This window comes from Pinus tabuliformis, chromosome 2_2 (genome assembly GCF_031772625.1).
Source record: "Pinus tabuliformis cultivar Carrire ecotype Pingquan chromosome 2_2, CPIR1, whole genome shotgun sequence".
Taxonomy (NCBI): Eukaryota; Viridiplantae; Streptophyta; class Pinopsida; order Pinales; family Pinaceae; genus Pinus; species Pinus tabuliformis.
In genome coordinates, this window is record NC_142300.1 from 426586319 (window position 1) to 426604056 (window position 17738).

Here is a 17738-nt window from a genome sequence, read left to right on the forward strand (position 1 = left end):
TATGAAGGTGTGTTACACTTTTTGGGGAGAGCACAAGTTGGGAGGGAGAAAAAAATAGCTCGATCAACCTATATTTTAGCCCTTGATTGAGCTATTTGAGGGCTTAAAAATAAACCCTTGATTTAGCTCCTACATAACCCATAGTTACATAAGATCTCGACCGAGCTATTTTTTTAAACTTCCAACCGAAATCACAACGAGGAGTTTATGGTTCAATGGGCTCGATTGAGCCCTTGTTTAACCATGTCAAGAGCTTGATCGAGGGTTTGTTAAACCCTCAATCCAGCTATTTCAAATTTTACCTTAAGCACTCGATCAAGATTTTAAGTTCTCGATTGAGCTACTGAGTGCCTAAAAAACCTAGTTTTAGCTCCTCTTATGCATATTTCTATGCAACACCATTTTGTACCCTAACAGAATTCAAGAGAAATTTTTCCTTAAGGGGCAAAGTTGATCATGTCGGATTCGTGAAGGAATCCTCTATTCAACGTCACATGAGTTTGATATTTTCGAATTCATATCGTATTTTTCATCTAATTTCTTTTAAACATAATGATTGAATATTTTTTGGATAGTTTCAAAGGGGCTAACTAAAAAATCAATAACATAAAATATATAAAACAAAGAAAATTCAAAAAATATAAATATATTTGTTTATAAATCCTCTTCAAAAGGGTACTCTTGCTTTTTCAATTTACTTAAATAGTAAAAAAAGTTATTACCTGAACACATGTGTCTACAAAATGCAATTGAAATATTACTTTGTGAACTTCAAAAAATAATAAAAATATAATTTTGCATAAAAAATTAAAATTTTAATATCCATAACTTCTCTCTCTCTCTCTCTCTCTCTCTCTCTCTCTCTCTCTCTCTCTCTCTATATATATATATATATATATATATATATATTAAATTACACATTTTAGATTAGGTTATGCTACATGAACACACATGTGCCTTCTAAGATGTGCAAAAATTTGCCACGATAAGCATTTCATTTAATGGAAAACTAATAGATTATACAACACTATTTTTTTTCAAAAACTATTATTAGGACAACAACATAATTCTCCACAGATTGTCTTTTTACTCTGAATCAAAATTCACAATTCCTATATGAATTTTGAGGGATTTAATTTGATAAAAGAGAAAAAATTTAAAATTTCATCACCACATTTGGCCCAAAATTGTAACCCATCTTCATTCATTCACCCATGATCGTAAGTCAATCTTGGAAAACAATATAGCGCCCTTAACCGATTGAATAAATCATTGATCCTAGGTAATGGGTACTTGCTTTTAGTGGTTAACTTATTTAATTGTTGACAGTCAATGCAAAGTGTTAGGGCTTTGTCTTTCTTTTTGAAAAAGAGTACATGATCTCCAGATGTCGATATGCTTGGGTGAATGTACTTTTTATAAGGTATCTCCTGAAGTTACATTTTAATTGAGTTAATTTTGGTATGCTCATGCAAAAGGGTTACTTAAATACTAGGGTGGCTCATGGAATCAACTCAATTGTAAAATCAATATATCATTTAGGGGGCAACCCAAGGATCTGTTTCGGAAAAACATCAACAAAATTTCGAACATATGGTAAATTCTCTAAGGTTGTTGTCTTCTCCTTAGAAATAGTGTATCCCACATGGACTGTGTACATAGGACAAGCTTTCCTAATACTTTTCCTAGTTGTGATGTTGTTATTGGTCTTAATTTCAAGTGTATTATTATTCCATAGAATTCTTGCCTAGAACCTCCTTCATGAATGAAACTAATAGCTTTTATTTTATAGATTACAAAGGAACAATGATTTTCTAGTCAATGCATACCAATAAAAACATCATAACAACCTAAGGGGAAAATATTTAAGTTTACTTTTATTGGTTGACTTTCCAATACAACAGAACAGTTTTCCACTTTTACTGCCACTCTCCTTTTTGCATGCGTGGGTAATTGTACCAGCTATGGGTTCTTAAATTTGCTAACTTGAAAATGACATGACTACATTATTTTATAGCTTATATAACTAAAACTTGATTTAGGATCTATTAAAATAGACATAGCATGGTTGTAAATATTATCTTCAAATGCAATCATCATAGGTTAGTACTCAGGCTCATGGTCTTCTAGTGCAACATTGATCTTGGGTAGACTTTTCACCACTTCCCCTATGATAGATGCCTCTTGAATATTTTTTACTTATTTTTTTCTCCACAGTCCCAACACTATAATGGTGGCTTTTGTGGTTGGCGAGATTCAAGTTTGCTTTACAGTTCTGCTAATTTAGATTCATTTTGCAGTGAGACCAATTGATGACTTTTCCTAAAGATTTACCTTGCTAATATTTGTATGAACTCTTAATATTCACAGTTTTTGCATTATTAAAGTTTTGAGGGTATTTCTTCCCTTTCATTCCTGACCATGCTTTATTATTACCTCCTTCTTGTTTTATTTGTTGATAGCATGTTTTTGCCTTACAAACAACTTCATCCATGGTCTTAGGGTTATCAAACTTCAATCATTCCTTTATAGATATAGGGAGTCTTCTTATAAAACATTGCACCTTATCTTTTTCTCCTATTATATAAGTGACACATCTTAATAAGGTGGTAAATTTCACCACATACTCATCCATGGAAAAATGACACAATCTATGGTCATGAAATTCCTTGGATTTATCATCATAAAACTACTCCGTTAGGTTCTTATTCTTAAAATATTGTTGGAAATTCTCCCATAATAGTCCCTATTCATCAATTCCTAGGACTGCCTTAACTTCCTCCCACCATAGGGTTGCTTTTCACTTGAGCTATTATATTGTTAAACGAAGTTGTAGTCATACTTGTAAATATGGAGGTACTTATTAATGTTCCTTAACCATGCTTCCACAACTTCATCTAATTCACTTCCAAAGGTTGGGGGCTTAATTTTTCCTAAATTCCCCTTGTAATTTTGTTTTCTCTCTTTTTTCACCTTTGGCCATTCATTTACTTATCACCTTATGACTCTTCTATATGACTTTTCTCAGGTACATTGTCCTTTCTCGGTCTGTGTGATTTTGCCACTTTTCCATTATCTGGACTTGGGACTGAGTTTCTTTGATTCCTTCTATCAGTTAAGCACTTAATTATTCTCCCGCAGCAATCACTCATTATCAACTTTTATATTCTCAACGGTTACAATGTTTCCAATAGAATTATAGTTGTGGATTAGGGTTCCTCTCCCAACTGGACCCACATTTCTAGATTAGGTATTGGAAAATATATTGATCCAAGCCTAGTAGGTGGTCTTACAGGTGGTGTGGTAATCGTACCACTTCCCCTTCCCATCTCTCTTTATTTGTCAAGTAAAAACTACAATTTGTTATTCTCTTGGTTTGACCTGAATAGGCCACAGTGTGAGCATCATGGCTCTAATACCACTTGTTACATATCTCAGGATTTTTTTTTACATTAATGAAATGGATAATTTAATTGCAAAGGATTAGTAACTAAATATTATCCTTTTACTTAAAGCTTTACTGTTTTGTTACTAGTAAATAACGTTAGGGTCACTATTAAAATTTCCATTACTTTCTTTTACAATGTCAGAAGTTCTAACATATTTTACTATTTTGATACTATGGAGTTCTTATGCATGAATATAACATACATTTAAGGTGTTCTTACCCTCCGTCAATATATATAAATATAAACTCCTCCCATTTCATTTTAAATTTGTCTATGATAGTATTTGAGTTATTAATCTTTTCGACAATAAGACTTGACATCAAATTTTGGCCACTAATGTGGGTTTTTTTTAACATTATATTTTCGGTCATGCTCTTACGACCTTTGGAATCTGACAACCCAAACTTATCCCTGTGGTTTCTTACCAGTCTTAATATGTCGACACCTCTCCCGAATTCTCTAGACTTTCTGACAGAAGGTGTCATAGTTTGGAGAATTAACTCCACCTTCAAAACAAAGAGATCAATTAGTGGAACTAAGGTTCAATGGTTTTGATTGATGGTGGGAGTGAATTTTTATGATTTTCGGGAGTAACCACCTCGTAGACTTGCCAACAGAAAGCGTCACGGTCTGGATAATTAACTCCACCTTCAAAACAGAGATATCGGTTAATGGACCTAGGGTTCTATGGTTTTGATTGATGGCGTGAGTGAATTTTTACGATTATTGGGAGTAACCATCTCCCTCCCATTGCATCATTCCACCCCGAGTTGCACCATTCTCTCATAGAGGAGAGATTTGCAACATGTCTCTCATACTTGCAATATTTTTTTATTGGTTAGGTAGCTTCCACTCATATTGGAAAATTTGACACTCAAACTTCTCGTTCTTGAGTTTTCTTTTATATTTCTAGGTGAGTATTTCTTTTTATTTCTCCTGATCTGAAAATGGGGCTCTTATGCTTCTTGTCTAGCTTACGAGAACCTCTCCAACTTCCAAAGCTTGAATTTTCCCAAGTCTATCTCATTAACCAATGGGGAATTAATAAATGCTTGAAAATATGGGTGTATGCTTGTATTTGTTTCAAATTGATTAGGTGTTGTAAATTAATGTGTTGAAACTAATATATAAATGCATATAACAGTAAAAAAACAACAAAGATAATGCAACAATAAAACACACACAGAGACAACAATATTAATTAGGAGTTCACCCACAAATCTTGGGCTACATCTCCGTGAGCTCTAGTTAATTCAACTAGGCTCTCTGGGATTATGGTATTAGTCTTTTTTACAAGCTCTTGGCCCACCTCCTGATGTTCTTACACAAAAATGGTGTGTTTAGAGACCATTTAATCCCCTTGGCTCTTGAAGCTCTGGCTTTTGGCTCTTGGCTCTTGGCTCTGGCTCTTGGGCTCTTGGTTCTGGCTCTTTGGCTCTAGTTTGGGCTCTTGGCTCTACCTCTGGTTCTTGGCTCTAACTCTGGCTTTTTTCTGCCTTATACAACCTTCAACTCTTTGGCTTTTCACTTGAACTTCAAGTGACCCCAAAGGCTCCCTCAGCTGCTCTTTTGCTTCTGCACTGCCTCTTTGGCTTCTGCGGTGCCTCTTTGGCTTTTTCTTCACAGCAAAGCCCCAACAACAACCTTCAATAGCAATTAGGCCACCAACAATTCAGCAGCCCATGCAGTAGCTCTTTGGCTCTCTATCTCTCTACTCTCTCCCGCTACTACTTTCAACATTCAGCAACAAACAATAACTTGGCCACCGTTCAACAACTCAGCAGCCCTATGTCATTGACATTCATGGCTTAAAAGCCAAATCACATTGCCTGTTTGTTTTCCCTTTCAGGCTTTCTGTCTTTGCCACAGTTTGTTCAAATCCCATCTCTGGGCATTACCAATCATTGCTAAACACCCTCAGGAATGAATGCCACCTATTTGCTAATGAAAGAGGTTTATCAGCGCTTGCAATCCCTCAACATAGCCATTCTCGGCTTACACAGGAAAACACATGTAATTATACCATGCACGGGAAAAATACACAGAAACACTATCTTTTAGACTTCAGAAGTCCTGAAATCCACCTTATTCTCCTATTGGGTCTGCTTGCAAGTCGCATCGCATATCGCAAATGGATTGGTTTCAAGGTTTTCCCCTTTGTATTAAAAATACATTGAAATGGAAAAAATTAACATAAAATGGCTCCCTCCAGACTTGAAACATTATACAGATGCATTTTGAAACCCTTTTGGGTCTGTAATATCGCATCGGGCTTAACTGTTTTATATTTCATTTAATAAATGAAACACATAATTTACAAAGGAAATTGGTGCTGTCCAGACTTCAAAGCATATGTGTTTCCATTAATAAACCCCATGGGGTCCATATATCACATTGCACATATAACACATGGTCCAACTCCAATGTAATGCTTCGATTGCGATCCGCCGATTTCGATGATTGCACCATTGCATCGCATGTATATATGTGTAAGCCTTGCTCCATTGTGCTCGTCAATTGCGATCCACCGATATCAGCAATCACGGTATCGCATCAGCCCATCGCACTTTATGCCTCCGACTACCTCTGACTTCCACCGCCGATTGCGATTTCCGATCGGATCTGGACCGTTGATTGGTCAGATCCGACGACCCCTGTGCAACCACTGTTCAAGCCTCCGATATGCCTTATTTTGCTATTTTTCTCATGTTTCTAGCCTCTTTTCTCAAAGAACACGGGGAGCTTCTTTTCATGACAACTTCTTCATTTGAAGTCTGTTTTCGCCCATTCAAGTTGCATTGGATTCAAAATAAGAAGATCTCTGCAATGAGACTATTTCTGAGAGCAGCCTGTGATTTTGATTTTCCTCTTATTTACAAAGGATTTGTGCCATTTGGAACCATTTACCTCTGGCATGAAATCTTTTAGACTTAGAGGTTTATCCAGGATCCATTTTAGATCACGCCTTCCCACTGAAAGAACTTTTGGTCTCCAAAAGACTAATATACTGATCTGAACAGTAAATGAGAGTGACTCACCCTCTTCTTTCAGCCTCCCTACACTTGCCTTTGCATAGTGCCTCTGAACCAAACTTTCTGTCCACTTCCCTTCTCTGGATGGGCTGGTCTTCCTGAGAGGAACTATCTTCCTCGTTGCCTTCCTACAGAACTTCTACTGAAATGGTCATAGAAGGTAGTTTGAGCTTCTTTTCCTTGATTATTGATCCAAGGTGGCTCAACAAATGTGAAGTATATATGCTCCACAAAACTTTCATTTGTACCTATTTGACAAGCTGCCAACAACACTGTTAACAACAACAGGCATACAGACAACAACTGGATGGCCTAAACTCCTGCTTCAACAAAAGAAATAGATTTTCACATCTTGTGAACACCTCCATGTCTTACATCTGCATACAAATGATGGACTAGATAAAAAGCCCACAAAACATGCCTTTAAACAAATGACCCTTCAAGTCAAGCATGTAGAAAAATACCATTAGGACACTTTTTCCAAAAGATGAAACTTTCATCATTATCTCCATTTGGAGACCAAGTTAACTTCTTTCAAATCAACATGGCATCACATGCATATCAAAGCAATCAACCCTACAAGTTAATTACACATACATGTTCAAAAACAAGGAAATCATCAACATCCCTGTGTTCATGCATCTCATGCTCATGCATGCATTTCATCCTTAAACTTTCACTTAAACACACTGTACTTTCAAAGTTGTAATGAAATATAATGTAGATGCATCAATAGAAATGCAATATTAATCGGATAAGAACTCTAACTGTTCCTTACCAATCCCTTTCAAAGGTAATACCCTTTCCTGCACATCAGCATCAACATGTGAATCATTTTGAGACACATCATTCATGGAATCTTCACTTCCATTTTTGCCATCTTCTCTTTCCACTTTCTTCATCTTCGGTAGAGGCATTGTTGGATTTAGTGTCCAACATTTTGTAGCAATATGTCCTTGCTTATGGTAGTAAGTGCACTATATTTGCATCCTCTTGACAACGTGGTTTGCCTTGTCCAATGGACCTTTGGCTTCTTGCTTCTTTTCCTTCTTCTGCTTCCTGTATGCGGCTATTCTCTTCCAACTTCTAGAAACATCATGGTTATCCAAACCACAAAAGCAACATGCAACTCTTTTCCCATACATATGTGGAAATTTGTCATTCTTTGCTAAATCAAAAGGAATATAATTAGAAGTAGATTTATACTTGCCTCTTTCACCTTTATTTCCTTCATGAGGAGGTGAAGCAAATGAATAAGTGGCTCCCTTTGGAACACCGTCAAATGCTTCAAGGTTGTTAGAGTCTCCCCAACTCTCTGGTTCAAGTGCGTGCTTTTGAACACCTACATCCTGCAATTGATGTTTCAAGCTATTATATTCCTCTTGGATACAACCTTCACACTTCTGAGGTAGAGGACATGAAATGAAACTCCTTCTTGGGACTGTTTCAATGGCCTTCATGGCAGCTTTTGAACTTTGTCCATAAGACTATCCATAGCCAAGAGCCAAATACTTAGGCCTTTCCTCAACTGTTGTTGGTTCAACAATACCTTGTGCATGCTTTCCCAAGCCCTTTCCTTCATAGCCCATCTTGGACATTAGCTTGGAATGTATGCCTTTAGTATGTTTCTCAAAAAAACCAATACAAGCATTCTCAAAGGAATTTGAAGACAAACTAGAATGGCTTACCTCTTCTTCAAGCTGGTACTTGACTAAGGCTTCTTGGGCAAAAAAGAGTTGTGTTTCCAACTCATGCATCCTCTTCAGGTTCATATTTGCAATATGGAGTTGCCTCTCCATTTCCTGCAATTTGTCAGCAAGCAATTGCTTCTCTTCCTTCATGGAATTTAGTTGCTTTCTAAGCATGCTGCTCTTCCTTCCATCCTCATACATTTCTCTCACCATATCCATCATGGTGGATAATTCTTGCTTCATGTCTTCATCAAGGAATGTTGTGAACAATGCAGAATTGGAGGACCCACTTGTAGAAGTTGTCATTATGCCAATGAACAAAAAAACTTCAATAAGATAAATAAAGAGCTTATTTAAGAAACCTTTTGTAACAAACCTCTTGTGCTCCAAATATTGCCTTGAGGTCTTGGGATAGAAGAATGCTTTTTCCTTCTTGTCCTTCCTAGAATGAGCTATCAATATCTTTCCCTTCACCTCTGCAAACTCAGCAAATAGTCAGTCTGTAAACAAGCATATAATCAGCCTCTTGCTGTTCAAACACCTTTCAGACAAGCAGTCTTTGCTCTGTCAATCAAGCATTCTGATATAACCTTCTTAAAGGTGTGGTTAATCAGTCTTATGCTCCGACACCACCTGATATAAAAATGGCTCTCTTAGGCTTCTTATCTAGCTTACAAGAACCTCTCCCACTTCCAAAGCTTGAATTTTCCCAAGTCTATATGATTAACCAATGCGAAAATATGAAATGCTTAAAAATATGGGTGTATGCTTGTATTTGTTTCAAACTGATTATGTGCTATAAATTAATGTGTTGAAAATGATATATAAATCCATATAACAGTAAAAAAAATAGCAGAGACAATGCAACAATAAAACACACAGAAACAACAATATTAATTAGGAGTTCACCCACAACTCTTGGGCTACATCTTCGTGAGATCTAGTTAATTCAACTAGGCTCTTTGGGATTATGGTATTAGTCTTTTTTACAAGCTCTTGACCCAACTCTTGCTGTTCTTACACAAGAACAGTCGGTTCAGACACCGTTTAATCCCCTTGGATCTTGAAGCTCTCGCTTTTGGCTCTTGGCTCTTGCTCTTGGGCTCTTGGTTCTGGCTCTTGGCTCTGACTCTAGCTCTTTGGCTCTGGTTCAGGCTCTTGGCTCTGACTCTGGCTCTTGGCTCCAGCTTTGGCTTTTTTTGCCTTTTGCAACTTTCAACTCTTTGGCTTTTCACTTGAACTTCAAGTGACCCCAAAGGCTCCCTCAGCTTCTCTTTTGATTATGTGCTGCCTCTTTCACTTCTATGGTGCCTCTTTGGCTTCTTCTTCACAGCAAAGCCCCAATAACAACCTTAAACATCAACTGGGCCACCAACAATTCAACATCCCATGCAGTAGCTCTTTGGCTCTCTATCACTTTGTTCTCTCAGCTCTCTGTTGCTACTACTTTCAGCTTTCAGTAATAAACAATAACTTGGCCATTGGTCAACAACCCAACAGCACTATGTCTTTGACATTCAAGGCTTAAAAGCCAAATTGCACTACCTGTTGGTTTTCCCTTTTGGGCTTTTTGTTTTCCTGCCACAGTCCATTCAAATCTCATCTCTGGGTGTTAGCAATCAATGCTAAACACCCTCAGGGATGAATGCCACCTATTTGGTAACGGAGGAGGTCTATCGACACTTGCAATCCCTCAACATATCCATTCTCAGCTCACATAGGAAAACACTGGTAGGAAAAATTCGCAGAAACATTGTCTTTCAGACTTCAAAAGTCCTGAAATCCACCTTATTCTCCTATCAGGTCTGCTTGCAAGTCACATCGCATATTGCAAATGTCCTGGTTCCAAGGTTTTCCCCTTTGTATTAAAAATACATTAAAACGGCGAAAATTAACGTAAAATGGCTCCCTTCGGACTTGAAACATTATACATAGGCATTTCGGAACCCTTTCAGGTCCGTAATATCGCATTGGGATTAACTCCTTTATATTTCGTTTAATAAATGAAACACGCAATTTAAAAACGAAATTGGCTTTTTCCAGACTTCAAAACATATGTGTTTCCATTAATAAACCCCATTGGGTCCATATATCGCATCGCACATATAACACATGGTCTCACTCCTATGTAATGCTCTGATTGCGATCCGCCGATTTCGGCAATCGCACCATCGCATCGCGCATGGATGTGTGTAAGACCTGCTCTATTGTGTTCACCAATTGCGATCCACCGATATCGACGATCGCGGTATTGCATCGGCCCATCGCACTTTATGCCTCTAACTGCCTTCGACTGCCACTACCGATTGCGATTGTCGATCGGATCTGGACCATTGATTGGCCAGATTCGACGGCCCTTGTGCAACCACTGTTGAAGCCTCTGATATGCCTTATTTCGTTGTTTTTCGCATGTTTCTAGCCTCTTTTCTCAAAGAACAAGGGGAGCTTCTTTTCATGACAACTTCATCCGAAGTCCGTTTTCGCCCATTCAAGTTGCATTGGATTCAAAATGAGAAGATCCTTGCAATGAGACTATTTCTGAGAATAGGCTGTGATTTTGATTTTACTCTGATTTACAAAGGAAAGGTGCCAGTTGGCACCTTTTACCTCTTGAATGAAGTCTTTTAGACTTAGATGTTTATCCAGGGTCCATTTTTGGATCACGGCTTCCCACCAAAATAAATTTTGGTCTCCAAAAGACTGATATATTGATATAAATAGTAAATGAGAGTGACTCACCCTCTTCTTTCAGCCTCCCTACACTTGAATTTGCATAGTACCTCTGAAGCAAAGTTTCCGAGCACTTCCCTTCTCTAGATGGGCTGGTCTTCCTAAGAAGAACTATCTTCCTCCTTGCCTTCCTACAGAACTTCTACTGAAATGGTCATAGATGGTAGTTTGAGATTCTTTGCCTTGATCATTGATCCAAGGTGGCTCAACAAATGTGAAGTACATCTGCTCCACAAAACTTTCATTTGTACCTGTTTGACAAGCTGCCAACAATATTGTTTGTAGAATTTTTCTACAAATTAGCTAGCTCTGATACCATGTAGAAATTCCCACCTATAGATCACCTGATAATGCAATATACTAAAGAAAAATACTTGAACTACTTCTACAACCAATTTAGCAAAAGCTTAATCGAACATGAGAAACATCAATAAGAACTTGTATAAATGATAAGAAGGAACCAATCACACATAACACAGAAGAATTTACCTGGGGAAAGCCTCAGCTCAAAACCCCTACTTTGTATTATCATAGAAGTGGAAATATAACCAGTATTACAAAAAGAATCAGCTCAAAAGCTATCCTGCTCTCTCTACAATTCCTCTGCTACTCATAGACAGTCAAAGGCCTCTATCTAGCCTCTGGTCTGCCGTCCAAGCCTCCTATTTCTTTGTGCAATTCTGATTGGGGTCCAGTGCAACCACTTGTGTGAATTGGCCTCTTCACACACTCACCAACCTCTGATCCAACTACGCAGTCTTGAAGGAGATAAATCCTCATCTATGGATGAGCTTCCTTTATAGGAAAAACTTCATCCAACTGATAGTACACTGTCCCTTCTTTGATCTCAACTGGGTCTCTGTCTAAACTAACATGCATGAGTTATTCATAAGAGAATCTATAGTTATCTGAAGTACAACAGTTATATGCTAGCATGCATTAACTAACTAAACTTACTTAATTTAAACAAACTGTTTAAATCAAATATAACTAGACTTGACTCTATTAACTGAGCCAACTAATTATTACTCAAATTAGAACTCATCCTTATCTCTTTAACCGATGGATAAATTCCTCAATTAATAGAGAAATTGTTGCATGTCCTCACATAGACTTCATGTTTGACTTTTCACAACTAATTAACTCATGGGGAATTAATTTATTTATTTTCAAATAGTTGTTAAGTTCAAATTCTAATTTTACTTCCTATTTTTAGTCAAAGGACTGACTAAAATAGGAATCTATCCTGAACTCCTAAAAATAACAATTCTATTTTTAGCACTTCCATTTTTCATTCCCTGTTGCCCAATCCAGCACTAGTACCCAAACTGCTATTTATAGCAGTGCTATTTTAGCACTTCTATTTTTAGCATTTCTTGTTGCTATTTTCAACACTCCCTCTCAACAACAAAAGGCATTCAACTCAAACCCGATCCTGTACTCCTGGAATGTTCTACATGCGACACTTCTACCAAGTGTGGTTGTACCAACAACTCTCGGAACAAAAACCTCCCCACTGACCTCTTTGTTGGGCTAGAAACATACTTTGATGCTGAAGCTCTACCTATTTCTGACAAGTGCTCCCTCTCTGACCTCTGAGATGCTGCAAAAATCCATGCATCTTGCACCGTTGCACACCTCTCTGTGGCATCCTGCACTAGTGCAACAATCCTATGCCTCTCTCATCGTTGCATCTTACTAGCTCTACACAGTCCTGGGACTCCTACAATATAACTCTCTCACTCCATCCACATCTGTCTCTACCCACTTAGTCATTCCTGCTACTCCTCATCAGGGCTCCCGTAGCAAATTCGAAGCAAAGAGGTTGGGTACTATAAGGATCCTGCCCCTCCTTGGGACGATCACTCCACATCACCCCACCTCCTACGTAGAGGTATGGCTGCATGTGATCCCTCTGCTCACCTGGCTCGAAGTTTCCCCCTACTGGAGGTCTCTACATGAGTGGATGCCTCGACTCTGTCTCCTCTTGGCTTCCCCAGTTGTGGCTGCTCCACAACCTCCCGAAGCTACTTCACTAATCGTGGCTCCTCCACAATTGTCTCAGACTTCTTTTGGCACTGCATGTTGAGAGGTAATTTATTCTCCCTCTCAACCACCAAGTATCTAACCTTTGCCTTGCTCCTCAAGGCTTTGCATGAATCTTGAACCTCAAGAGCATACAGTTTCTTGAACCGTGAATTGATCTGCTTCACTTGTCTAGTGATGATGTGTTTAAGGAAAAACTTTCCCTTACTGAAGACTACATCATAGCCTCTGTCTTCCAGCATTGTGATCGACACCAATTTTCTCTTCAATCCTGGTACATACTTGACATCGGTCAAGGTAAGGCGAGCTCCATGCTCCCTCTGAAAAATAACTGTGCCTACACATGAGACACTGTACTTTTCATCATTACCCATCGCCATGAGTATCTGGAGATCTTTCTCCTCCAAAGTATTGAACAAAATCTTTTTGTCGGTCATGTGGAAAGAAGCTCCACTATCAAGAAACCAACCACTTCCCACCATGGATGAAACCATGCATGCGAAGAGTGTGAAATCCAACTCGAATTGTGAAGCAAGTGCCTCACCTTCAGATCCTTCCCCGGATCCCTTCTTGGATTTCCTCTATGGACAATTTGTAGCAAAATGGCCCACCTCATGACAACGAAAGCATCACACTTTCGATTTGTCAAACTTCTTCCCACCATGGGAAGAACTAGATTCAAAAAGAGAAACCTTCTCCTTCCCCTTCTTTGCCTTACTCACTAAGGCACAATTTTCTTCATCCTCCATGGATGAAGAGCCATCTCTGGTGCTTCTTCTTATCTCCTCCTGCATCAAATCGGACCAAAGTCGTTCCATATCCAGCAGTTTCTCTCTTCCATTAACCAAGTCTTGGTAGCTATGTCAGCTCTTAGGGGGACCGAGGAGTGCAAGACTCACCATGTCATCATCAGCTATCACGATCCCTACACTTCCAAGCTCATCCCTGCATGTGGTGAGCTTGTTCAGATACATAGAGATCGTGTCGCCCTTTTCACACTTGATCTTTCGAAGTTTGTCCTTCAGTGCCAACTTCCTCTGATCACTGCTATTTTGATATATATCTTTCAATGTTTTCCACATTGAAAACGGTGTCTCCTTCCCATGGAGACTCGAGACTATGTGATCTCAAACTCCCTCCAAAAGGATTCTCCTTGCTCTAGCCACACATTTCTTCCATTCAGCCAACTCAGCAGCACCAGTCGTCTTGAGGACTTCTTGATCAATGAAGTCCTTTAGACCATTATCCTGTAGTACTGCTTCCATGCAATCCTTCCAAGCTATATAATTCGAACTGCCATTAAGGGCATATTCGAGTCTCAAACCATAGAACGCCATAGGTGAAATAGAGATGTGATAAGAACTCGATTTCTATATTCACAAGCTTCAACTTCTCCCTTCTTGTGTACTGTTCTTCCTTAATCACCTGTGCTGTCATACCATGTAGAATTTTTCTACAAATCAGGTAGCTTTGATACCATGTAGAAATTCCCACCTGTAGATCACGTGATAATGCAATATACTAAAGCAAAATACTTGATCTACTTCTACAAACAATTTAGCGGTAGCTTAATAGAACATGATAAACATCAATAAGAACACATATAACTGATAAGAAGGAACCAATCACACATAACACAGAAGAATTTACCCGGGGAAAGCCTCAACCTAAAACCCCAACTCTGTATTATCATACAAGTGGAAATATAACCAGTATTACAAAAAGAATCAGCACAAAAGCTATCCTACTCTCTGCAATACCTTTGTTGCTCACAGACAGTCAAAGGCCTCTATCTAACCTCTCGTCTACCCTCCAAGCCTCCTATTTCTTTGGGAAATTCTGATTGGGGTCCAATGCAACCACTTGTGTGAATTGGCCTCTTCACACACTCACCAACCTCTGATCCAACTACACAGTTTTGAAAGATATAAATCCTCATCTATGGATGAGCTTCCTTTATAGGAAAAATTTCATCCAACTGATAGTACACTATCCCTTCTTTGATCTCAACTCGGTCTCTGTCTGAACTGACATGCATGAGTTATTCATGATAGAATCTTCAGTTATCTGAAGTACAATAGTTATATGCTAGCATGCATTAACTAAATGAACTTACTTAATTTAAACAAACTATTTAAATCAAATATAACTAGACTTGACTCTGTTAACTGAGCCAACTAATTACTACTGAAATTAGAACTCATCCTTATCTCTTTAACTAATGGATAAATTAATAGATAAATTGTTGCATGTACTCTTGTAGACTACATGTTTGATTTTTCGCAACTAATTAACTCATGGAGAATTAATTAATTTATTTTCAAACAATGTTAAGTTCAAATTCGAATTTTACATCCTATTTTTAGTCCAAGGACTAACCAAAATAGGAATCCATCCTGAACTGCTACAAATAGCAATTCTATTTTTAGCACTTCCATTTTTCATTCCCTGTTGCACAATCTAGCATTGGTACCCAAACTACAATTTATAGAAGTTCTATTTTTAGCACTTCTATTTTTAGCATTTCTTGTTGCTATTTTCAACACTGTCAACAAAAACAGGCATACAGACAACAATTGGATAGCCTAAACTCCTGCTTCAGCAAAAGAAACAGATTTTCACATCTTGTGAACACCTCCATGTCTTACATCTTCATACAAATGATGGAATAAATAACAAGCCCACAAAACATGCCTTTAAACAAAAATCCCTTCAAGTCAAGCATGTAGAGAAAGACCATTAGGAATCTTTTTCCAAAAGATGAAACTTTCATCATTATCTCCATTTGGAGACCAAGTTACCTTCTTTCAAGTCAACATGGCATCACATGCATGTTAAAGCAATCAACCCTGCAAATTAACTACACATACATGTTCAAAAACAAGGAAATCATCAACATCCCTGTGTTCGTGCATCTCATGCTCATGCATGCATTTCATCCTTCAACTTTCACTTAAGCACACTGTACTTTCGAAGTTGTAATGAAATATAATGTAGATGCATTAATAGACATGCAGTATTAATCGAATAAGAACTCTAACTATTCCTTGCCAATCCCTTTCAAAGGTACTATCCTTACCTACACATCAGCATCAACATGTGAATCATTTTGAGACACATCATTCATGGAATCTTCACTTCCATTTCTACCATCTTCTCTTTCCACTTTCTTCAGCTTTGGTGGAAGCATTGTTGGATTCAGTGTCCAACATTTTGCAGCAAGATGTCCTTGCTTATGGCAGAAAGTGCACTGCATTTGCATCCTCTTGACAACACGATTTGCCTTGTCCAATGGACCTTTGGCTTCTTGCTTCTTTTCCTTCTTCTGCTCCCTGTATGCAGCCATTCTCTTCCAACATATAGAAACATCATAGTTATCCAAACCAGAAAAGGAGCACGAAACTCTTTTCCCATATATACGTGGAAATTTATCATGCTTTGCTAAATAAAAAGGAATATAATTAGAACCAGATTTATACCTACCTCTTTCACCTTTATTGCCTTCATGAGGAGGTGAAGCAAATGAAGAAGTGGCTCCCTTTGGAACACCATCAAACTCTTCAAGGCTGTTAGAGTCTCCCCCACTCTCTAGTTCAACTGCATGCTTCTGAACACCTGCATCTTGCAATTGATGTTTCAAGCTATTGTATTCCTCTTGGATACAACCTTCACACTTCTGAGGTAGAGGACATGAAATGAAACTCCTTCTTGGGACTGTTTCAATGGCCTTCATGGCAGCTTTGGAACTCTGTCCATAAGACTATCCATAGCCAAGACCGAAATACTTAGGCCTTTCCTCAACTATTGTTGGTTCAACAATACCTTGTGCATGCTTTCCCAAGCCCTTTCCTTCATAGCCCATCTTGGACATTAGCTTGGAACCTATGCCTTTAGTATGTTTCTCAAAAGAACCAATATAAGCATTCTCAAAGGAATTTGAAGACAAATTGGAATGGCTTACGTCTTCTTCAAGCTGGTACTTGACTAAGGCTTCTTGGGCAACAAAGAGCTGTGTTTCCAACTCCTGCATCGTCTTTAGGTTCATATTTGCAATATGAAGTTGCCTCTCCATTTTCTGCAATTTGTCAGCAAGCAACTGCTTCTCTTCCTTCATGGAATTCAACTACTTTCTAAGTATGCTGCTCTTCCTTCCATCCTCATACATTTCTCTCACCGTAGCCATCATGGTGGACAATCTTGCTTCATGTCTTCATTAAGGAATCTTGTGAAGAATGCAGAATTTGAGGACCCACTTCTAGAAGTTTTCATTATGCCAATGAACAAAAAAACTTCAACAAGATAAATAAAGAGCTTATTTAAGCAACCTTTTGCAACAATCCTCTTGTGCTGCAAAGATTGCCTTGAGGTCCTATGATAGAAGAATGCCTTTTTCCTTCTTGTCCTTCCTAGAATGAGCTATCAATAGCTTTCCCTTCACCTCTACAAACTCAACAAATAGTCAGTCTGCAAACAAGCATACAATCAACCTCTTGCTGTTCAAACACCTTTCAGACAAGCAATCTTTGCTTTGTCAATCAAGCATTGTGATATAACCTTCTTAAATGTGTGGTTAATCAATCTTAAGCTCCAATATCACCTGATCTGAAAATGGGGCTCTTAGGCTTCTTTTCTAGCTTACAAGAACCTCTCCCACTTCCAAAGCTTGAATTTTCCCAAGTCTATTTGATTAACCAATGCGGAATTAAGAAATTCTTGAAAATATGGGTGTATGCTTGTATTTATTTCAAACTGATTATGTGCTGTAATTTAATGTGCTGAAACTGATATAT